The sequence below is a fragment of the Micrasema longulum genome, unplaced genomic scaffold (genome assembly GCF_059751315.1).
Source record: "Micrasema longulum isolate JH-2025_06_02 unplaced genomic scaffold, ASM5975131v1 h1tg000867l, whole genome shotgun sequence".
Lineage (NCBI taxonomy): Eukaryota > Metazoa > Arthropoda > Insecta > Trichoptera > Brachycentridae > Micrasema > Micrasema longulum.
Window position 1 is genome coordinate 296806 of NW_028278059.1, and position 26202 is coordinate 323007.

The window sequence follows — 26202 nt, forward strand, 5'->3', positions numbered from 1 at the left end:
GGGTACATACCCCGTTCCAAGCTAGGCAATTACATTTTAATATATTATAATACTTAACAAATTAATATAGAGCACAGACAAACAAAATATAAACTTATTCGGATACACATTTTGATTCATATACATACAGACATACACATATATACACACATGTATATATAAATATACACATATATACACATGTACATACACACACACGTACATACACCCATGCGCATACACATACATACATTCATAAAAACATAGACAATTTATTTATGCGAAACTTCATGGTTGTCATCTATAAATATATATTTTTTAAATTATTCTTTATTTTTTATATTTTATTTTTGACATCCAGTAAGGTTCTCCAATCCGTGGCATGCATCAACTTTTCTGACTCCCTACGACCAATGTCATGAAAGAGCGAGGTCAACACCTTCCGTAACTTGACAACACTCCCGTCTTTCCACGATTCTGGCAAAAGGTTATGGACCTTTTTGCCTACGTTATAGTGTTGTCTCGATGCCAGAACAGTGTTGACCCCTTCACTTTGTATCAGATCCCTATTAGAGTATCTTGTATTATGGTTGTGGTTGACGCTTGGGTAAATGTCTCTCTTTATGTGTGTAACCACTACCGTTCTCAATATATACTGTTGAATAATATTCAGTACTCTGAATTCTTTGAAGAGCAAGTCACTTGGATAGCGAAATGTTTTTTTTAAGATGACTCGGATTAAAGATTTCTGTGCAATTGCTACAGGTTCAAGGGCGGTTTTTGTGCAAGCTCCCCAACCAATTAGACCGTAAGTCAACACAGAATTTGCCAGTGCATGGTATAGGTGTTTCAAGTCCGGGACTTTAAGTATATTTCTAAGTGGGATGAAAAAATGTATTAAGCGCTTAATTTTTGCAGTTATAGTTTCAATTTGTTCATTCCATCTCAAATACTGGTCTATAATTATTCCAAGATATTTTATACTTTGAACACTACTCAGTTTTTTGCAGTTGCAATTTACCATCACTGAACAATTATGTAGTTGAAGTTCGTGAATTTCATTAGGTTGCCCGGCGGAAGTTGCACTAAAACGTATGAACTTTGTTTTATCCGAATTTAAAGTCAACAAGTTTTCGTCTAGCCATTTTTTAATATAACTTAAGTCATTACTTGCTTTTTTATGAGTTTCTGACCAAGTTGATGCGCTATAAATTATAGCTGTATCATCTGCAAATGAAATGATTTGTCCAAGTGATGGCTTGTTACAAAGTTCGTTAATATATATCAAGAACAGCAGTGGTCCCAAAGTGCTCCCTTGTGGAACACCAAATGAGAGCTGAGCAGGTTCGCTCAAGTCACTACCCACTTTCACCTTCTGAAATCTTCCACTTACATAGCTGTTTAACCATTTATATAACTGCCCTTGGATTCCTATATTATGTAACCTTTTAAATAGAATTTTATGTGAAATAGTGTCAAAAGCTTTAGCCAGGTCCAAAAAAATAGCCAAGCATTTTTCCCTATTGTCTAGATGTTTAGCTATTGTTTCAGTCAATTTAGCTATTGCGTTTTCAGTACCCATGCCTGTCCGAAATCCATATTGGTTTTCTGAGAGTAAATTATTTTTTTCTAAATAGTTATTAAGTTTTAGTTTGACAATTTTTTCAATAATTTTAGAAACAGTATTGAGCAAGGAGATTGGTCTGTAGTTTTTAATTCGTTTACTGTCACCATTTTTATGAATTGGTATTACAGTCGATTCTTTCAAATGTTTCGGAAAAATTCCCATATTAAAACTAAGATTAAATATAAATGCTAATGGTTTTGCTATATATGTTTTAATTGATTTTATAACAATTGAATTTATTTTATCTGGACCCGTAGCTGTGCTCAGTTTCAAGGAGTCTATAGTTTTTATTATTTCAATAGGTGTTGTTGTAATTTCTTCAATTTTATGTGCTGAAGCAAGAGATGGTATATTATAAGCCAGGGTGTCTTCGTTAGATTTTAATTCACTAAGAATATTTTGGGCTAAAGTTTTCATACATATACACACTACATAAATATCGATAATAATTTATACCGTCTCAGTATATAGCCTTTCAAAATCGCGGCCCAAATCGTGACCCGACAAGTATCGGTACAGCAGCTGGCGGTGCCTAGACAGAAAAACTACTACGGAGATAGAACAACGGAGAGTGTAGTAAAAAAACTGTTTAACTTAAAACCCAGTGAAAATCAACAGAAAAAAAACTTGAATACATTTTTTTTAAATCATCAAGAACGTATTAAAAAGAACAAGTGAATCTTAAGTGTGCACGTCAATATTTTCTTCTTTTTTATTAAACTCTGTACCTACTTTTTATTTTATTTTATTGAAATAAACGGCCTTTTTTGCCTTTTACATATTTGTTACAAATACAGTTAAATAAACGTACATGTAAAATAAATAATACAGTGCATTTAAAACAATATTATTTATTTTATTTGGGAAATCAACAGTTCTACATACATATTTTTAGTAAACAAACAGATATAGTGTATAACTCAGAACTAATAACAGATTTCCACATAGTATACAAAGTTAGTAAAGAAAATATATTACATATCAAATAAATAGATACAATTTATACATATAAAAATGTTATTTTTATGTACTATTGAGTAATCTTTGATTATTGAGTAAAAAAATCTTTGGTTTTTGAATCAAAGATTTTTAAAAATATTTATTTTAAGAACATTAAGTTACTGTAAATTGGGCGGGATAAGGACAAAAATGCTTGAAGAGAGGATAAGGAGGGGAGGGGAGATGTACATATTTATTATTATAATGTCTACTAAGTTACATAATACATTTTTAGTGTAAATTTTCAATCTGACAGAGTGATGTTTGTTTAGTCTATATCTTAAAATTTTGTATTTTACATTGAAAAAGTCCTACGAAAAAAAGCATTTTTAACATACGATGTTTTACTTATTGGTACATGAAACGGGTGGTACCGTCTACAAATCCTGGCTGGCACATGTATTGTTATTAAACCAAGCAGCTCTGTACAGTCAACCATTCCTGTCATAATTTTGTAAAGCAGTAGTTGCTCCGCACACACTCTGCGGTATTGTAGAGAAATGATTCCATGGAAGGTGGAGGCAGTGAGAGTAGATACATAAGAAATACCGGTTTTGTATTTAGGGTAGTTTATAAATTTGTTTTGAATATTTTCTATTCTACTTATATATATGGCATACTGGGGATTCCATATCTGAGAGGCGTATTCCAAATGGCTTCGGACAAATGTATAATATAATGAAATTAGGGCCTTTGGATTATCAAAGTGTTTACTCATTCGAATCATGAAACGAAAAATTGTTATTGTCAATTAACAAATTAAGAAAGTCTTAAAATGATTAACTACATAAAAAAATAAAATATCACCAATAATAGAATTATCGATAAAAAATTATAATTTGGTTTTAGAAATACTTTGAATCAGTTTAAAAAAAACTAAGAAAACAATTTTGAATAACATTAAACGATAAAAATAAAAACGTTCATATGTTTTATTATTTAAAAATAATACTTAAGTAAATAGTATATATTTATGAATAAAAATATATAATGATTAAAAAAAATGATGAGAAGAAATATTTTGTACTTATAAATAAATTCAAGAAAATAAAAACAATATAAATGTTATGTAGCCCGCAGACAAGCTTTGGTTTTGCGGAAACAACAATACAATCATGTTTGATATTTATTATTAAAATTAATAAAAAAATCATAGGCTGTTTGAAAACAAAAGCACGAAGCCATGAGCAATAAGAATATGAGTCAAATAAATTAAAAATAAAATTTTCCTGAAAAAAAAAACTGTTCTTCAAGATAACTGAAAGCCCCCCGCCGACTTTGATTTTTTGATACCACGATGAGTGGTATAAAGATATACTTATATTGTATGAGAGTTCGCTCTCTGTGGTGATGTGACAACGCGGTGGCAAAAAGTTCCAGAGGCCGGCACGTTGACGTTACTGCGGCGTTGCCAACCTCCATCAAGCGAAATTTGGTAGATTTATTATCATCTCAAGTGTCGTTAATAGGGGAGGACGGGGGAGAATTCACAGTTACTGCCTCAAAAAATTATCAGTTCAAAATTTCACAGATAAAACCATTTCTATCTTACAATTTTAATATATTAGAAAACTTTTAGAAATTGGTAAACACCGAAAAATCCGAAGAGTTGGCAACGCTGCGTCACCGTCACCATGTGACCAATCTTCTGAACTAATACTGGGGTCTTATCCCTTTCCCCCTCTCAATGATTACCGAATGAGGTCTCTCGCTACTATCCGTGGCCCTGTTATAGGTTCTGTTGGATATACAGATCTGATAGTTTCCAAAAAAAATTTCAAGCCTTTTAACTCTTGTGAGGCTATAATGTCATTCTAGTCGACATACAACACGACTTGATATATCTCTCAATTTTTTTCAAATGATAAACACGTATTTTTGGTAATCTTTAAATGGGCATTTTTACACCGGATTTGTAAAGTAAAATTTATGTAACTATGCTGCATCTTTATACAATTTTTTTTATCCCTGTTACGCGAAGAATGAATATCCGCTAATTCAGCAACACATCTATATAAGAGAGAGCACAGAGATAAAACTCCTAACAAAAAAGGTAGAGACGCTGTTCTGTGGCCAGTGTTGTGTAAAACAGATTTAGATGGTTGATAACAGTGATGGGGGATGCATGCGCGTAATATGAGAGGTGTATTTATGATTTTGAATTTATTTTGCTAAAACAGAGCTGTAATATATGTTTATTTGTTTAAATTATGGAAAAGGAATAATTAAACAGTGTGATTTAGTTTTTCTACTGACATTTTTTGGTATTACTTCATTTTTATTATAATAATGAAAAAAAAGTACATAGTTTTATTATTATAATTAAATAGTATGACTGCATGTTTTTTATCTTCAAATGTCTAAATTTTAGAATATTCCGTCTTTTACTTGTGGCAACACGATGTTACATCACCGCGAGCAAAGAGATTATTTACAACAGTCTTTTAATAGTTAAAAAGTTTTGTAATCATTTCGGCGAATTGATCATGATGTACAATCAATTTAATCCCAGCCTGTGAAGAATTCACTTCCCTGTTTTTTTAAATCTAATGAAAAACTAATGTACTTCTGAATTATCATCTTTCAGCACAAAGATGCTAAGGCTACTATATCACTGAGAGCTCATTTGGGCAGTTTTTTGCGATCAGCAATTAACATTTTTCCGAGTAGACTTATGTCCTAAGATGAGGTGTGCGGTATTTGGTGGACATGCTGTTCTTTTATCCGTCCTGAACAATAAATATAAATACATACATACATTTTACTGAGTGACTTTTTGACACTCAGCGGGCATTAACGTTACTTTACCTCAGTGTTATCTTTAGCCTTTCTTCTACTTAAACAGCTTTTTCAAAGATTGTATCTTGAAATGAAATTAAAGGACCCACCAAATATATAACTAAGTCGTGGAAACTCTTTATTCAGACACAAAAATAATTAAAGAACTTTTGAGAATTCTGACGTAATTTAGAATAATATACGGCGTAAAATTTTCCTTCAAATTTATCAGTTCCCTAAAGGATAAACTACGGGAGTCACGCTAAGGTGATTTTAAACGAAAATATGAAACTTTATTGAAAATTTGTTGAAAAATGCAATTCTTACGATTATTTTTAATGGAGATTTTATAAAACTTGGTTTGCGGAAATTTTATACTATATTTATTGTAACAAATACCATAGCAATATAATTAAGGTTCTTTTACAAAACAAAAAAAGAGATAAATATTTTTGTTTTCGTACACCATTTTCATTGCAAATAAACGTAAAAATTTAATTTTTCAATCAAAAATTATAAAGGCGCCATCTACGAATAATAGTAGTTTAGAATCACCCAAAACGAAATATTTTGGAAACAAGACTGTGATTTTGCAATTTTCAAAACATCAAAACTTTTGAACCAAATAAGATAATTTCAACCTTTATAGAACTTCCCCTGTAAAATGATGATTTTTTGTTTTTTGTTATTTTTATTCATTTAATTGTAAAAATACACATGAATAAAAATTGAGTTACATTACATAGAAATAAACCTATTAAATACATAAACCTCACCTAGTCACTTTTTGTGGTTTTTGGTGAAGTTTGTATAAATATATATTTACATAATACTTCTTAAAAATAAATATCTTAACATAAACAATTACAGACAAAGGGACAATACTTAAACTGTATTCGCTCAATCAAAAAAATAATAAGAAAAACAAATGTTGATACATTCATACATTTCATGATTGAAAAAATTAGTTAACAATTAAATCAAATTTGAACCTATTATTTATAGAACATTAATATAAAAACTCAATTTCTGTTTTTTTCTTGTCACGTATATTATTTAATGTAAAGTCAGTAGAAATAAAATTAAAAATGTAAGGTACAATATAATTCAATGTTCTACTGCCATATTAATAACTTACTTTAGGGATCACTGAACCATTATTGTAAGTAAAGCTAGTGTTATGAGTATGATTTTAATAAATTTAAAAAATAATAGAATTATACTGCTTTTAAATGATGCAAACCACAAAATTCCTTGAACTGGCAGAGTTTTGAGTGATTTGTAAAGGAGTCTTTTGTTATCTCTCTGATTGAATAATTCTAGTGTCACAACTTTCTTAATAATGGAATACTGTAGATCCTGCATCATGTTGATATCGGTTCTGGTTGAATGGCCCCATGATTTTATTCCATACCGTATTATAGACTCAACCACTTTGGCAAAATGAAAGATAATTTAAATATTAAAATAGCGTATCTGGGACCACTGATGTTTTTTGCGTTAGATCAAAGTGGGCTTCAGATTTTTATTTCTAACTTTCAAAAAAATTAACAACACTAGTGGACTTTGGTCTTTTATTATTTATTTTTTTACATATTTATTTCAGCAATTTACAAGTAATTATCCATACAACAAATTAATTTAGTAGTAAAAGTAAACATATACATTTTTTTATTTTTGCTGTTGGTTCATCTAAACTGCCTTACAAGGGATAGCTTCCCCGTTCTACGGCAGTATATTATGTGTTTTACAATAATATTAAAAAGAAATTACAATTTAATTATTATGTGTGCTTGTTTAGTCTTAAAAGTAAACAATAAATATCCAGAGAAAACATATATAATACCAAAATCTCTATATCCTAAGTCCTAAGTCATTGCTAGTAAAACAAGAAACCAACTTACGTCCTTCTACATCGGACGACAATTTCTCTGACTCCCTCCGACCCATGTGGATTAAAAATGCAGTTAACACCTTCCTCAGCCTGGCAATCCCACCACATTTCCACGAATCTGGGATAAGGTTATATACTCTCGAGCCTATATAACATTTATACATGCATAAAATAGCTCAATGTGACAATTTCTGCATTTTAAACTTTAAAATGGGAAAATGTGGACTTATGTATTTTATCCTTTAAGGTACAGATATTTTATTGTGTATGGGGTATACCCAGCAGTTTTTTTTTTATTGCATTTTCTTTCTGCGTGTTTTAAGACTACTAATCACTATGACCTCTTCAAAATCCATAACTTAATGAACATCCTTGTCATCCGGTGTCAGTTATTTTCGCGCATCAATTGTAGCATAAGGAGACAGCGACAAAAAGTCGACGTAACAAAAATTTTCTGTCAGCGGGGGCTCTTAAAGCTTGATCGTTCAGCTGACTAAAGTTAAGTGTTTTCACTGACAAATTCCACTCGAATCAAGAGTCACTAGTTGCCAGTTGAGAACCACAAGTTTTGTTTGCTAAAAATATCGCCCAGATAAATTTTTGTTTACACAGAGCTCATGGCGATAGAGATAAAAGTAGAACCGTATTATCTCGTTTTAATGTTTCAAATCAATGTAGATTTTGGATTATGAACGAGATAAGCCACATTTACGATGATTAATGGAAATAATTATTCTACATAATTGTTTTAGTGTTTTTTGTAAAAAATTTAGAAGATCGAAATCAGAAATGTTTTACTCAATTTGCAAAACATTATAGCCAACTAAAGTGACACAATTTTTATTTCAAATTTATTATTTCTATTTAATATTTGAAATTTAGAAAGTGGTTCATAAAATAATTAATGAAAACAAAAATAATAACAATTATATTCATAAATACAAATTGAAAAATGGACATAACAGTACCCATTTATTTTGAATGCAGTGCAGTTAATTGGTAGAATTCTATTTTAATTGTTCGTAAGGTAACTAAAATAAAAATTTGGATTGAATTGTACTTTAATTAAAATATATATATAAATGAATACTTTACCAACAATAACAGTACCCCCCAAATTGAAAATTTCAACAAATAACAATATTTTCAGTTTAAAATTTAAAAAAAACCTCAAATATGTGAAAAGAGCTAAGTGAAATTATAAACATTCAAACTGCTTATTCTATAAATATCATAACTAAATGCATCGAATTCACAATTTTCATTATTGTATAAGTTAGAAATTTTGTTTACATTTTATGATTAGAAGTATGCAAAGTAATTGTCCGCTCACAATGGAATCCCGGTACCGACCATTATACGTAGAAGCAAAATATGGAATTGGAAAAATGGCAATTAAGATAGGCGGAATGCTCTCTAAATGCAATTTCTCAGGTAAATGTGTGGTAAAACTATGCACTATAGATGTAAAACTGTCAAGCTCCTTTTATTAAGTATAAGGCTGAGATAAGAATAATCGAAAATATAGTAAGGAGTTTTGCGTTGGTTTTTACATGTAGAGTGAACGGACGGCAGAAAAATGGCTTAAAAGATTGAAGATACAAATATTGATGGATGTAGAAAACGAAAAAGAAGAAAAATTACATGGCACGACCAAATCTAACAAAAACTAGAAGACAGACATGTCAAAAGTCGGAATAATCGACGCAGCGGACGTGTATGAGATGAATTAAAGACGGCCGTTTCAGTTATTTTCAAGAAATAACAGTAACAACTGTAACAGTAACACCGGTAACTACAATTCTAAAAATTAAACGGTTTCTAAAATAACAGTTTAGAGGAGTGTGAGCAAAAAATCTGCTACAAGTAACTACTAAAACAGTTCAAAAAAATACATACACAAAACTGTTCCTTGCAACGAAAAAATAGTAACGAAATGTGAAACTATTTATAAAATAACAATTCAGAACTGTGTGGGTAAAACTGTGACCACTCTCCCTCCTAGGAACACTCTTTTTTAAGATCTGAAACTACCCTTCTTTTTTACCCCTCTAGTATGAATGTAAATGCTGAGGAAAGTGATGTGGCGTTCTGTCCTCTCTGCCCTACGCTCTGCTACCCTATGCTCCCCTACGGTAAACGGCGTGATAAATGGTTTGTTTGTTTTGTGAAAAGCAAGATTATAAAAAAAAAATGAGGATAAATGTACATAAATATCTTATTTAGTGTTATTTAAAAATATCGATTATCTCACATGTTTTCTGAGACGCCGCTAAAATTGAGAATAAAAAATAGTTTGTAAACAAACAGAAACCAAACAAAGTTTTTTTAATAGAAGTATCTTCGTACTAAATGGGTCACCGATGTAAAATTCTTAGATCAGTATGTTGCCAAATGGCACATCTTCTGTTTGGAATTATAAATATAACTCTAGCACTCGCGTATTCATTCATACATACATTTTTTGTATCTTAAAGTGTGTTGTTTTTTGTGACTAAAAGTTTTTTTTTATTGATTATGAAATAAAGATAAAAAAGTATTCAATTAAAATGAGCGATATTCTAAAAACAAAATTATCACATTAACAAACCTGTGAATTGAATATAATAAGGAAGAACGCCGCACGCAAATCGCAATTTTATAAGACAATATTATTTTTGTTTTTGGCATGTGAAAAAAACCCAAAACGTTACCCATGGATGTTTTGGAATCACTCTGGCGCTCGTTATTAATATACACTACTTAATTTTGTAACTACCAAAAAGTTATCCCTGAGTAGCGCCTGCTAACGGCACTCAACATTAACAGCATCGTTTTCATTGTATTATCTATAAATGATTTAAATAAAAGAATCTGGTTCGTTTAAGTTACTGAGCCGGTTAACGTGTCAGGTATCTACATCCAACACGTCTGTTATTTACAAAGCCAATTTGGGTGGATTCCGAAACATCCCAAATTGATAACGCGTCGAGTATTTAAAAATATGCGGCTGGTTGCATTTAAAAAAATAGATAAAAATTTGAAGTCAAATACTAAAAATGTCCAATGAAATAAGCCGGGTTGTGGTCGTATTAATGGTTTATAAGTTTTCATGTAATTTTTTAAACTATTATAGTCCTTGAAATATTATAGCTTGATTAGAATGACAGTTGTCACCAAAAGTGACGACATAACTTTGTAGTAACATCTTAAGAGTGATTTATATTGACACATGAAAAATCATTCATATCTGGCATGTTAATTTATTTTTTGAATACAATGCTTGTCATATTAATCAACATTATTTTATAAAATCAGCTATAAAACAAAAGAAAGAACTAAAAAAAACCCAATTATTAACGACGTACTTAAAAGGTTACATTATTTCGCCAGAATGATTGAGAGGAGACAAATTGATCAATGTAAATCGATCGAATAAAAAAATAAATATTTGATGTTGTTCACGAAAAACAGTACAAATTACTTTTTTATTGGTTAATAATTGTCTTAAAAACACTATTATAGTCTTGTTTTTGCGTTTTTATATTAATTTTTGGAAACAGAGTTTCATGATTGCATAAAAAAAAGTAATCGGTACATGGTCAGTGATCAGTACTTTCCCATCACTAGTCACATTAGTTTGGCAGCTGTCACTTTAATCAAGCTATATTTTAAAGACTAAAATTTGAATGACCTACATGAAAAAATATTTTTCAGCACGCTTAAGACAAGGGTAATTAAATCTTTTGATGGAATCTACGTAAATACATATATATTTCTTTATTGATTTAATCAGCTTTTACATCTTATCATTTCGTGATTAATTACCTATTTAAAGATCAATTTATTTTTATAATTTATTTATTTTTACTCCCGTGAATGCCATACAAGTAATCTAGACAGTTCAAAGTTTGTATGTAAAGAAGGTAGCGCATAGTTTGCCCGCCACATACCGCAAACCACATCTGAGGACATAAGTCTCCTTGGCGGTGCCCACATACATGGAAAAATTGCTCGTTGCCTAAATAGAAAAGCTGTCCGTATGTTCTCTCTATAATCTGATAACCTTGGCATCTTTGTGCTGAAAGAAGGTAATCCAGAAGTAAATTAAATGCACTTCATTCGATTGTTGTAATGAGGGAAGTAAATTCTTCACTGACTGGGATTAAATTGATTGGACGTGATCAATTCGCCGAAATGATTACATTTTTCATGATACTCTTTCAACATTTGCGAATAATCTCTCAGGAATAAATTTCAGTTAATAAATACATACGTACAAATTATTTTTCATTGCATTCTATACTGTACATAAAACTTTAACAAATAAATAAATAAAAATAAAAAAAACAACAAATGTACAACAACAACAACAACAACAACAAACAACAAATCATCACGCCGTTTCCCCGTAGGAGTGGGCAGAGATAGCGCCTCATCACTTTGTCTTTGCATTCAGACCTCGCTTCCTTTACATTTATACATTATCTCATGCACGCACGCTAATTATTCATATTCTCGACATGCTTGATCGTGCCATGTCTTTTTCGGTCTTCCTCGCTTTCTGTATCCATCAACATTCGCGTCGTAGATCCTTTTAGCCGTTCTTATGTTGTCTATTAACTCTACGCGTCCAAATCAACGCAGCACCCCTTTCTTGATTCTGTCGATGTTGCATGTCTCAGCCTTACACAGTTCACTGTTCTCGACATTTGTGTTCCTATCATTATGTACACCGTTTTACCACAAATTCGTCTGAGGGATCGTATTTCGACCGCACTTAACCTATTTTCACCATTATATGTCCAATTCCATACTTCGCTCCCATACATTAGGGTTGATATTTTAAGCAGCAAGATATGTAATTCTATATTTTTTGTGTAATTCTATAATTGAAGATATATATGCATGTGAAATTGTATCAACGAATACCTTAAAATTGTTTGTTTTTTAGTATGTATTTTTGTTGAATTGCCTTATGAAATAAAATCAAATAAATTAATATATTGACAACATTTTTAAAAGCTTTGAAATTTATTTTGGAAGCCACCAGATCTATATATCTGACAAGATATATAACAGGGCCATGGATAGTGGCACGAAGCTTTATTCGGTATTCGAAGAGAGGGGATAAAGACAAGACCACATAATGTGTTCAGAAGATTCATTAGGATATGAAAAAGGTAGGGCAATTAATATCTTGTGATTTTTATCAATATTTTGCACTTAAATTTACATGTCAGAATATAATTGATTAGATGGTGATCATTTGTTGCACTAAAGATTTGATATTGACTAATTATTAATTATTATTACTTGCCGGCCCATCCCTGAGATGTAATCGGCATTGTAAATTGAATTTAATGAATTATTATCTTGGCAACTACTATAAAATATTATCACGATACATTTTTTTGCAATCTTCAAGTACATTAGAAAAAAATCATCACATTTAAAAAATAAAAATATATCAGGATCTCCAAAAATGACAAAATATCGAGTACCCTGGGACAAATATATAAAACATTTATTTGAGAGAACTATGTAGATATTACCAAATTAGATTACTCAGCTAAATACCCATACACGGTTTTTCAGGGCCAGACCGCTAAACTTTAGAGGAACATTCCTTATGGTAATCTTTAAAAAAATAGTTGAAAAAGGACTTTTTTTTCAGGAATGTTCCTCTGAAGTTTCTCAGTCTGGCCTTGAAAATCCGTCTAAATTTTAATAAGATGAACAGAAACAGTCATCATTCGGAGATCATTTCCTAACCTCAAGTTACATAAGGTAACCTCAAATTACCACACAGTGACAAAATAAAGTTTTTTCACACAGCATGTAAAAGGTTAAAATAAATATCATACTTTAACAGTAATTACTATTATTAGCAACCGGAAAGGATCCATCCCTGGTACAATGCTGTGGCGTATTAAAACATGACGGATTAAAACATGTGGTCATATTAATCTTAATTACATATTTCCTGGGAAAATAAATTTCGTAACGAAATTGAATTTTTTTATTTTACATATTACATCATCACATCAGTAGCAAAAAATACGTAATTTGTCTGGCAAAAAATAATTTGGGTATAAGGTTATAAAAAAAAAAAGTATTTGTTTGTATGTGTCATCTTGTAAAACGTATACCCTAGGTAAGGATAATATTTTTTATCAATTTCTTTTTGTATTCTGAACCTGTATAGTTATTTAATTTCATGATAATAAAACCAGTATTATGAAATGTTTTGTTAAACGAAATTATTAAAGGTCCTGGTTATGGTAAGAGTGTAATACTTTTTTGTCAATCGAATTAAACGCTCTTTGACTCCAGAATATTGTTTTTTATTTTAATTTACCCCAAAACGAAAGTATATTTATTATGATTTTTATAAAACTACTTTTTGCACTAAAAACATAGTGTTATTAATGATAAAAATATGTTTTCAGTATGTTCAAATGTTTGCAGACTAGCTGGATTTTTTCCCTAGTGAGTTATTCAAATCTTTTTTTTTTGCAACAGAGGGAAAACATTTTCAGAATAATGAATGTTACTCAGAGTATAAGTGGCCACTTAAACCAGCCAACGACATGTCATAAGCCCTGTAAATTCCTAGACTTCCATATTTCCCTTTCAAAAATGTTTTCCCTCTGTTGCAACAAATTTATATCTGAATAACTTCCTAGGGAGGAAATCCTGATAGTCTGCAAACATTTTGACATACTCAAAACATTGTTGAATTAGCTAACTGGTAAAACAAGAAGTAAAAAAATTGGAAAATTGTTTTCAGGCGTTGCCTAGTAGATAAATTGGTTCAGCCGGATGAATCTCACCCACATGATAAACGTTTCATCTCTTTTGTTTCATAAAAATCAACAATTGGAAGCGTTGAGAAATGTGAATGTTTAAACATAGACAGAATAGTGAATGTTACATAGTTTGTAAAATGGCTACTTAAACCAGCCAAAGACTAATAAAGTCAGAATATATGTAGATATTATCTTCTGTAATACAAATAATTTGAGTAACCACCAATGAAATTACCTTTTATTATTCAAATGAGCTTAAAAAAATGGCTTTTACTGCTCTGTCAGAAATTGCACTTCTTAAAGAAAAAATGGAAAGCAATAAAAACATAATTATTTTTATTCTGGAGCAGCAGCGCGTATTTTTGTCAAACCAACTGAGTAAACAGGCTCTTGATTCTAAAGATGTTGATGGATAATTTTTTGTTCCTCTTGCCGAACCTGACCTTATTTTTAAGTTTTACATTTGTCATTTGAGCAGTTTTTTAGGATTACCATAAAAACAATGAGTATTATTTTTAATCACAACAATAATATTACCAAGAATATCTAGTCAAATATTTGACGGGATTGTTTTTAACTTACAGAGCGACTAATTTATGAATAACACAGTATAAAATTTTAGAATTAAGAATGGGATTGGATTTTTTGATTATTTGTTTACTGAATTTAAACAAAGTTTATTACAACAGAGTGGAAACTCATTTTTGAAAAGGGATTATAGAAGTCGTGGCAGTTACGGGAATTGTGACATTGGCTGGTTTAAGTGGCCACTGAAATACGCATTGTGTAACATTCCCAGCCGGCCATTGTTCAAACACCTACATTTTCTCAACTCTCATATCAGTTGACTTTTATGAAGTAAAAAGAGCTGAAACTTCTGATGTGGGTGAATTTAGCTCACTAAATTATTTCATCTACTTACTAGTCGTACTTATAAAAAGGAGTACAAAATTGGAAAAATGTTTTTCGTCTTAGTTGCAATAAATTTCAATTAAAATCACATTTAGATACATCTTATTTTAATATTGTTGGTTAATTTTAACGCATTAAAACATTTTATGAAACTGTTTTCTTTTGTTGGTAAAAAAAACCAACTTTTTAAAAATAATTATTTTCCATTTGATTAAGTTAAATAAAATAAGTGCATCCTTATTGTTTTTGCTACGGTTCTTTATAGATAGAGATGATTCTTTACCTTGAAAGACATTGAATATTTAATACGAAACTAGCTGATTGACATAAATATGCCAGTACGGAATTCGTTCATGGCGGTACTAATTACAATTTCAACCGTTGACATTTTAAACCAAGTTAAGTGGATTGGCAATGTTATAAAACGTACATAATTAATGACAAAAAGCGTTGTTACAAAAAAATACTGAAAAAATACCATGTAACGCAAAATTGGGCATATATACACCCATTTGAAAATTATTTTAATACAATCAAAAATTGAAATGAATGCGTTATAAAAAAATATTAAAAAATCAGAAATACTTGCTAATGAGATTCACTTATTGTTTTTATCTTTTAATAATTTTCAATTAGCTGTTTAAAAATTACTAAAGAAAATAAGAATAAAATTGGGGTATAATGAGGTTTGAATCTCGGACCTCTGATCCGACAGTCCGTAGGACTAGCCACGGGATCGCTGCAAGATTCATGTAGGTTAGTTATTTTTTTCAATTTACCCGGGTAACGATTTTAATGGAAAATGAAGATAATACCTTTAATTTTCCATAAAACAAGCACCCAGTTTTTCAAATAGAAAACAAAATATTTTTGTTTAAAAAAGCAACTCACATCTTAAGTTACAGGTTTCTAATGAAGACTTTTTAAAATTTCGTTCAAATATACTAATTTTCGTACATAATTTTTTTATATTAAGATAACTCTTTTAACTTCCTATTAAAATCGGAGCCCTAGGTAACAATAACAATGAGAAGATAACAGATTTGTCGATAGCAGTCATAGTTAGCTCGATTGTTTTGTCTTAAAATACCTATACATGTATCTTTATAGTTGTTTTTATTATTTATTTACATGATGTCAAAAAAATCTCACGGAAGAATGTATTTTTTACGAAATTTCTTATCATGCGTCTATAAACGTAAGTATTTTTTTTACTTTTCGTTGTTTTCGGTGGCCTGATAAATATTTTTTATGTTATTTTGAAATCTTATTCACCGTTAATTTATTTATTGATATAAACATAACATTACAAATATCTTAATGTAAATGGAAAACATTATTTTAATTATATTTTAACAATTGGTCATAAAACTTGTAAATAGATACTACTTCGGAAATTCTGTCCCTAAGAAATATCTCCATCTCTGTTAACTTACTTAGACAGAAGGAGAATGGAATATGGAAGCCCAGGTATTTGCTAAAAAAAACATAGATGCTCAAACATGGACAGAATACGAAGAGTTTAAAAATGGATAAAAAGAACAAAATAATATAAAATATGAATAATAATAACATTAAAGGTGTGTTAGACTGAATATATATTTTCAACTTAAAAACATTTTTTTATATTAAATATTGTGATTACTCGGTAATGGTATGGCAAAAAAAGTATATGTCATTTTTTAAACTGTACAGAACAAGTAAACAATTCTTTCTGTCGCATAGTAAACTAACTAAACAGTGTGAAAAAAACAAATGAACCGCATCGTTAAATACGCCATTTTGAAATAAGTTCTAAAGTCTGTTCAGTATTACAAGAATTTCCAAATAAACAAACCAGCCGCGTGATATCCAACGGAAAATATCCTTTTTCACACATATCATCTTAATCTTAACGGCTTTGTAAAATTATAATGGATTGACATTTATAAGATTCGTTTGTACTTATTCCAGTATTATTATTTTTAGTTATAATTTGTCATTTATAAATAACAACAGCAGAAAGAATTAAACAAGGTTACAAGAAAAACAATAAATGAAAATATTTATATATTTTTTTTTTATAAAACTCCATAGTTTATTTATACTGATTTTAATAAAAATATCAATAAAAACGCCTCAGTCAATATGTTAGTTTAAAAAAATATATATAAGCGTTCTTATAGATTTAGTACCCAAATATTATAATTTTGGTGACCATTTATGACCAGTTGTAAATAACTAACTATTAGAAAATGCAAATCAAGTTGGGGTACAGTGAGGTTCAAACCATCGACCTCTGATCCGTGAGTCCGTAACACTCACCACGGGACTACAACCCGATTGAAATAATTGAGTCAAATTTAACAAAAGAGATTTTAATGATAATTTTATAAAAACCGTTATTTAAATTTAGCGAGTTAGTACTCTCATGTAAAAATTCTGCAAAAAGAAACCGACTGGAGCTTAGTTGGTCTCATGGTGTGTTGGTTATTGCGTTTGCCATGAATTAAATAAATAAATAATTGTGAAACAATAAATATCGATCCACTGTATTGTATTTTATCATATCCTGTAGATTTTTGCCGTGGTGTGAAACGGGACAATCATGCGATATCACACAGTGGGCTCGTGGTTTGCACGTGCACAGCGGTCTATTCTCCGTGAATGTACGGTACAGAGATATATCCTTTTGTGATCTAAATATTTTTTTGTAGATATTCCTTGATAAAACTACAAAGTTATTTTTTAAATAAAGTATAACTTGACCAAGAAGATTTTGTTCATAATTTTATCAACATCATATCATTAAGCCATATAAAATAGAATGTTTTGTTTTGAAAAAGGTGACAGATACATATAATACCCTTTTGTCATCGATTTGCCAAACTGGATAAAATATTTATTTTTAAAAGTACTACACACAAATTTCATAGAATTTATTATATAAGAAAACAATACAACCCCTTAACAAGCGTAATAGTCTGACGATGTCGCAAGACCGACAGAACCTGTTATTGGTTTAACAAAAAAATAAATTATAGTACGAGTATTAATTAGTATCATCATGTCATTAATTAAAATCATTTATAAAAATAAACTTTCTGTCAAGTTGTACATACAGATCGCTATTTCTGAATCTTGTTTTATGATGTTTTAAATAAAACAATAAACTGGATTCCCGCCAACAAAGTGGGTTGTCACTTGTGGTCGGTGATTTGTTATCTGTTATTTTAATACTTGCAAATAATATTTTCGCGATAGTGAATGTATTATTGTTTGCAATAATTGTTACTCACTTGTTTTGTTTACGGAACTCTCTGGTTCACTAACCCCGAGCACGAATAGCAAAATAATCTTTCAAATCGATTCACCGATATTAATACTACACGACGATACTTGTCGACTGTTCTCACAATACTACTCCCGACTACGCTCGCGGATTGTACGCGCGGTGTATTTATTCAGAACCAACATGTTACTAATATGCAAGTAGTGTGGAGAGATAACTCAAGAACGCAAAGTTCGACGGTGGTAACAATAACCAAGCGGCATTAACGCATACTTTTTTATTTGTTAATAAATTCATAAACATTAGGTTTTTTTAAAAATAGTATTTATTGATACCTATACAAACATTTTTTTTGTTTTAAAAGTGTAAACAATCGTACACACACCAAAACAATGGAATCCGCACCCATTGGCGCATAGGGTATTTTGCGTTGGTGCCCCAATTACGACGTATCTTATTCATTTTTGTAACAAAAAAAATAATATTTTATTTGTTTTATCGTATTCATTAACTTATTTGTTTTCTTTATTTCGTATATTTGATTAATTTAATTAACTTTGTTAATTTTATTCATAATATTTGTTAAATTTTATTTTATTTGTGCATTTATTTCGCAAACAAATTGATTTATTTAGTTCCTTCTATTTATTTTTATTATTTATTTTAATAATTTTATTTATTTTTTAAAAACATTTTTGATTATTTTATATTATACAACCTTTTGTTTATTTATTTAATTTTTTAACAACCATTTTACATATTTTGTATTTTTCATTTATTTCATAAATTTTATTTATTTATTTTATTTCTTATTTTTTAAATTTATTTTATTTATTTATTTATTTCATTTATTTTATTTATTTAGTTTATTTAATTTATTTAATTTATTTCATTTATTTAATTTATTTCAATTATTTCATTTATTTCATTTATTTCATTTATTTTATTTATTTTGTTTATTTTATTTTATTTTTTATTTTATTTTATTTTTTATTTTATTTATTTTATTTATTTTATTTATTTTATTTTATTTATTTTATTTATTTTATTTATTTTATTTATTTTATTTATTTTATTTATTTTATTTATTTTATTTATTTTATTTATTTTTTTTATTTTATTTATTTTATTTATTTTATTTATTTTATTTATTTTATTTATTTTATTTATTTTATTTATTTTATTTATTTTATTTACTTTATTTATTTAATTTATTTCATTTATTTCATTTATTTCATTTATTTCATTTATTTCATTTATTTTATTTATTTAATTTATTTTATTTATTTTATTAATTTTATTAATTTTATTAATTTTATTAATTTTATTTATTTTATTTATTTTATTTATTTCATTTATTTTATTTATTTATTTTATTTTATTTATTTAATTTATTTTATTTATTTTATTAATTTTATTAATTTTATTAATTTTATTAATTTTATTTATTTTATTTATTTTATTTATTTCATTTATTTTATTTATTTTATTTATTTTATTTATCTTATTTATCTTATTTATCTTATTTATCCCTTTTATTAGGTATAAATTAGGGTTAAAAAAATTATTTTGTTATTTCGTTTAATTAATTTATTTATAATTTCATTCGCTTTTCATATTTATAGATCTCCACTTATAGCGTATCGCAAAAAGTCTTACGATTTAGATTCCATTCACAGACAACGAAATAATTTGACTTTTGACATGCCCATCTTCAAGTATTTGTTGAATTTGGTCGTGTTATGTCTTTATCGTTTTCTGCAGTCATTAACATTCGCATCGATAATCCTTTTTTCGGTTTTTTCGCTATCAACATTCGCATCGATAATCCTTTTTTCGGTTTTTTCGCTATCAACATTCGCATCGATAATCCTTTTTTCGGTTTTTTCGCTATCCATTTGCTCTACAATTCAAAACCAACGCAGCACTTCATTCTTGATTTTATCGATAATGCTAGTGTCAGTCTTACATAATCCACCGATCTCAACATTTGTGCACCTATCATACATCGTTTAACCAGGGATTTATTTGGAAGATCTCATTCTGACACAATTCAAGCCTGCTTTATCATTGTTTTTATAATTTAATACTTCGCTTCCATACACGAGGTCGGCACAAGAACTCAAACTTACAAACTGCTAGTTTTGCCTTCTGTGACAAACATTTTGTTTGCGAAAGTGGATTGTGCACTACTGATAAACTTAAAAAATACTGAATATTGACAATCGAGTGGAGATTATTTGCGTGCTAGTGCAGTTGTTGGCACAATCGCATAGCATACTTGGGGACCCAGGTTCGATTTCAAAAACACAACTGTATTTTTGCATCTGACCCAGAGTACAGTGCATTTACTGTGGTTTTGAAATCGAAATTCTTGAGTGTTTTATTTATTCAATGGCAGCACTGAACTCGGTAAATAAACTGCTGCCTTGCAGTGTAAAGGTTGGCTCATTTTTCAACCACGCTAGAGGTACCAGGTTCAAATACTAGGAAGGTTGAGAGAAAATATTTGTTTTTAAAGGTTTTTTATACTTAAATATTTCATTGTATGTTTTCTTATTTATATTAATTTTTAATTTTTTGAAAATATTAGTTTTTAATTTTTTTATTTATTCATTCATACAAATACATTCATATGACAAAAAATAATAACGATAATAACGTATCCCAAACTCTATAAGTCCAAGGGCCCCGTGTTGAGTTGGGATACAACATAATGGAATGTGGAAACATGTACATAATTAAATAATAGCAAAAATGAATATTCAATGTTATTACATAAACATACATATATTTCAGAGGGCATTTGGACAACACGCTTAATAGTTTATATATCGATGCAATATCTCACAGCAGTCTCCTGTAATTATTATTTAAATTTTCAACGCATCAGTTAATGATAAAAAACACATCTAAAGAAAATGGACCTGCCTAAACACAGGAATTTCTTAGCTAGTCGAGATCTAAAACCGCGAACCTCTGTACACTTGAATAAAACTGTTCCTGGACTTGCCTGGCGCCTGAAGGTTAATCCATTGATACACAATACATACACAGGTACCGTGGCGCAGTAAGTTAGACGGCCAACTGTGAAACTGGCGTCACGGGTTCGATTCCCGCTCGTTGCACGAAAATATCCAAGAAAGAATTTTCCTGAATTGATCTGGGTGTTGTAGTGTATATTTTATAACCTCCTGCCACATACCCTATATTATAAATAAATTGGCAAGTTATTGCATTTAAAAAAATAAAAAAACTAACCCGTCTGTAACAGATAATCGCTGCAATGTTGCAATAGTGCCTTCGAGTGCGAATTATGGCTTGATAATAATGATGATTTACATCAGAGGATAGGTACACGATTTTTTGTATTAGCTCGTTTAAGTAAAAAAAGTTTTATTGATAGTTTACATAATAAGTACCCCAACTATGATAAACTTTTTTTTAATGGGCGTTCTGAAATAAATCGATTTTCAGAATGATTTGCATATTTATATAATAGCATTTGTTAATAACGATGAAGGTAGTGCAATTTTTTGTGTTGATAAAAAACGCAAGGCCAAAAAGCGTATTTTCAATCTATAAATCGACAATTAAAAAAATTAGTACTAATTAAAACCCAAATGTTTTTCTTCCAAATTGATAATAGTTTTAATGGCATTGATATTTTAAATGTTAAAAAAAAATTGTGTCCAGGTGGAATCGAGAATACTGTCTCTTCGTGGGAAACAGAACCAAAAACCTAGACGTGTGTTTCAGAATGAATGGCGACTCTCAGGTAAAAATAGTGACATAGTAAATCAAGTAAAGATAAATGTAACATTCTTCTCGCGTGTTGTGGCATAAAGTGTTAAAGTTATTATGTATGTGTAGTATGCCCTTTCATTTGAAATATAAATAATAATCCATGCACTGACTCTCTATCCTGATTGTGTCTCCCACTAACTACAAAATTAACGGCGAAAAATGTTGAAAGGTGTAACCAGTTCTTTTCTACTCGTTAAATTGTCATAATAAGTATATGAGAATTACTTAAAATATAAATTATTTATTATTTATTTATGAATTTGTTGCATTAATAAGTAAATATTTAATACCAGGAAATCTGTATGAAAGTAGTGAATGACAAAATGAATACGGAGCGTCCTCTGGTTGGAATAATCTTCATCTTACATAGCTCAGCCTGTTCTTAAATGGAGTTTTTTATATTTTAAATTATAAATAATTCTCTACTAATCAATGACAGAAAAAAAACTAAAACTATTTAATCATAAATGCATAGCTAATCAAATGTAAGAACTAAATAATAATAATTATATTCATATAAAGTATATGCATATATATATATAATTTATATATATATATATGCCAAGAATACATAACGTTACTTAAACATAAATAATGTGGTAAAATATTTAATATGAAACAAATTTAAAGTAATGTATGAGAATAAAAATAATATGTTTTCAAATTGTATAAAGTAATCATTTCTTAATCTGGATAATATAAATATTTCTCAAAATAATTCTCTCGCTACACTATTCAAATACGCAGTTATATTTATTTAAAAATTTGATTCACATATTGAGTACTTCATATTATTTATTTATTGAAATTTTTATTTTATGAAAATAAATTATGTGAATCATTAAATGGTATTTTACTCGCGGCCCGGCGTTCATTTTCAATTTGTAATGCGGCCTTTCATTCTAAAAGTTTACCCAGTAGCTCAATCACAAATAACTATCGACGTGCTAATAAGCGACGTGATAACAGTTTCTCACCATGGTTGTTTATCGTATTCGCGATCACAATGCCACATTCGTGAACACCTAATATTAAATATCAAAATATTTACGTTTCGCGACGTGAATGTGCTGCGCAATCACATATTTAAATTTCACCGGTGTAAGTATGGAAAATATTCCAAAACTGATATTTTTATTTATTAATTTATTATTCATCGTGCTATTTATTGCATTTTACTAGCGGTTGGCAAGCCAAATGTTAAGAAAAGCAGTCGCCATAGTAATTGTAATTTAATTTTCCCTTTTTTTTATTAGATACTCCTTACTATTTTGCAAATGCAATATATTATATTATTTTTTATAGTAAACGCCAATTTTTCACTAGCGAACTGTATTTGTTTACGAGAAAAACAAAAAACAAACCAACACGAGCGTTGACTTAGAGATTACACACGCGTTGACTTATGACTGGGATAACGTAGCATGTTCATTATTGTTCATTGTGATCGCTTAAATGCTTAGCATGTTTTTAAGCGCGTGGATAGTTATTTGTGATTTAGCGTTTTAACACATATTTAGGTAGGCTTATCTGTGTTCACGTATTACAGATACATATGTATAAATAATAATTTGTTAATCGTAAAATCTACTTTTTTTCTATGCATATACATTAAAATAAATATTTTAATACTTTAATACATGCCGGTAATTACTTCCTCACTACAGGTACATTATTTTGCTTTTCATGCCTTAAGTCCCGTAAGTATGTTTTTTGTTGTTACTAAAAGCAAATTAAATATTCCCCATAGCATGGCCTGTGCGTAGAACGTTATTATTATTTTCATTAAATATTTTGTATTTTATTCTAAGCTTAAAAAACGTATAAACAATAAATTAAAAAAGTGCCTTACCTTTATGCTTTCAATAATTTTTATTTGCAGATACTTTTAAACATTCAAAATCGTACTTTTTTATCGTTTGTCCACTTGGTCAGTTTACAACACACACTTTCTTTTGTAATTTCTGATTGCACAAGGTTAAAAAAATGAATTAAACCTACCAAATTACAAAACTGTAATATTCCTAATAATTACTACTGAGTATTCGACAGTTAACGGCATTTCAAAGAATTGAAACAAGTTTCTTGATTACAGGGTAAGCTTTCAGAAACCAGATATTATTAAAAAAACTTCAACGGCCAATTAAGTTTAAAGATGCAATTTACTTAATTGAAGTTTGAATAATAAGCTCATTAAATATGAAATTTTTTGCACTTTTTAATTTAGCCAGATTTTAAAATTATTTTGATGGGTGGACATAAGAGCATAGCTGAAATTTGTTGATTTTATGATTTATATGAGGAAATGTTTTTTGTTTTTGAGTCATATTTTTAGTGGCACAAGTAGTACAAGATAATCTTAGTAATATAAGTAGATTCATTTTTATCATTCATCGAGTGGTACAAACAGTATAAACTAGTTTAAGTAGTAAACGTTGACTCATTTCTGTCCCATCTTTTATTTTTTAAGCAGTATCATATGATAAAAAAAAACAGAAATTTCTTATTTGAAATGCTCGCGCTGCATCAATCAGATAACTGCCGTTACGTTGACAATATTGTTTTTGAATATCTGACAAAGTTTGACGGCGATCGAATGTTCAGCATTCTGTCAGCGTCTGTTAAAAAAATGTTGTGTGGCTATTTTTACACCGGATAAAAAATTGGAACAATAAGCGTGCCTCAAATTTTATGTTGCTAATGAAATTTTGTAAGCCGAATTATTGTAAATGTTAAATGAAGCCTTTGGTAAATCATATAAGTTAAAAACACAAGCATACGAATGGCATAAGAGGTTCATCAACGTTCGTGAATTCTAAGATGATGATAAATATACTGGACGTCTAACAACGTCCAACACGAAGAAAACATTGAATAGGCAAAGCAAATCGTGTTGAAAAATCGATGTGTACCAACCCGAGAGCTTGCTGCATTATTAAGCATCTCATATGGATCAGGATATCATATTTGACCGATTTTTTGGGCATGAAACGCGTCGCTGTTCACCTTGTCCCAAAAAACTGATTTTTTTCCAAAAGCAGCGTCAAATTACTGTGCGGATTTTACATCATGAAATTTCGCCATCTTATACAGAGTTGATTGTTTCGGAGTTTTTGGCTGAAAATTCGACTAATGTCATCAGTCAAGCACAGTATTCTCCAGACCAGGTCAGACCAGTCTGACTTTTTTTTTTTTAAGACTAAAATTGCTATTTAGAGGAAAGCGCTTTAAGGCGATTAATGCCATAAAAAAGAATTCGCTGCCAGAGCTAAAAGCTATACCTTTGCAGGCCCATGAAAACTAAAAAAAACCGATTAGATTAATCGTTTGCATCAGTGTACCGTCGCAAATGGCGAGTATTTTAAAGAGGATAATAAAAAAATAAAAAAAGGATTTATTTGCCAAATGATCGTTTATTTTTGATCATAAGGTTAATCACACCATTGAATATTTTTGTTATTTATACAAAGCACTTAAATGTTAATTTTGCAAAAGAGTTGTGTACCTTAATAATTAGATTCATAATGAAGTTTTTTTTGCTCTTCTGAAATGTCGCACTTTTGCAGTAATACTCTTAACTAAGTACGCAAGTTACGGTGAGGTACATTAAGGTTTATCTGAGCAAGGATATCATGGGCATTTATACAGTTAGATATTCATTTGTGCAAGAATATCAATCCCGTCAAAATCTTTCTGAATTTTAAACTGAAGATATAAAAGTACTCTAGACGATCATTATAGTAAATTATGAAAGTATTTGATCCAATTCTAAATATTAACGATTTTAAAAATTTGTTGCAGCGATTCAATCCCTGTTATAGGAATATTATAATTAGGAGACCATATTATATAATAAAATTCAGGCAAGCTACGAAAAAATGATTTTGCAATTGCATTTTTTGGACTTTTAAATGGCTTAGATATTCGCAAAATAAATCCACAGATTTAGGACGTTTTCTAGGAAATGTCGTCAATGTGATTGTCAATTGAATGATTGAAAACGATTTAATTCATTTTTTTTGTAAATTTAATAGAAATACATTTTTTCATATTGAAAAATAAGTCGCTTTTATGACACCAAGATAACAAAGAATGCAAGTCATTTTGTAGTTTATCATTAATTGATTTTCTAATTTGGAATATT

The 26202-nt window shown here is 29.3% G+C and overlaps 1 protein-coding gene across 1 annotated transcript in view; it reads right to left on the reverse strand.

Moving 5' to 3' along the window:
* Nucleotides 1-18458, reverse strand: part of LOC148278521 (glutamine synthetase 2, cytoplasmic-like) — a 31777-nt gene extending 13319 nt beyond the window's left edge. The window contains exon 1 of the mRNA XM_088231277.1: nt 18259-18458. The gene's annotated coding sequence lies outside the window, so the exon portion shown is untranslated. The remainder of the gene's footprint in view (nt 1-18258) is intronic.
* Nucleotides 18459-26202: the final 7744 nt, after the last annotated feature.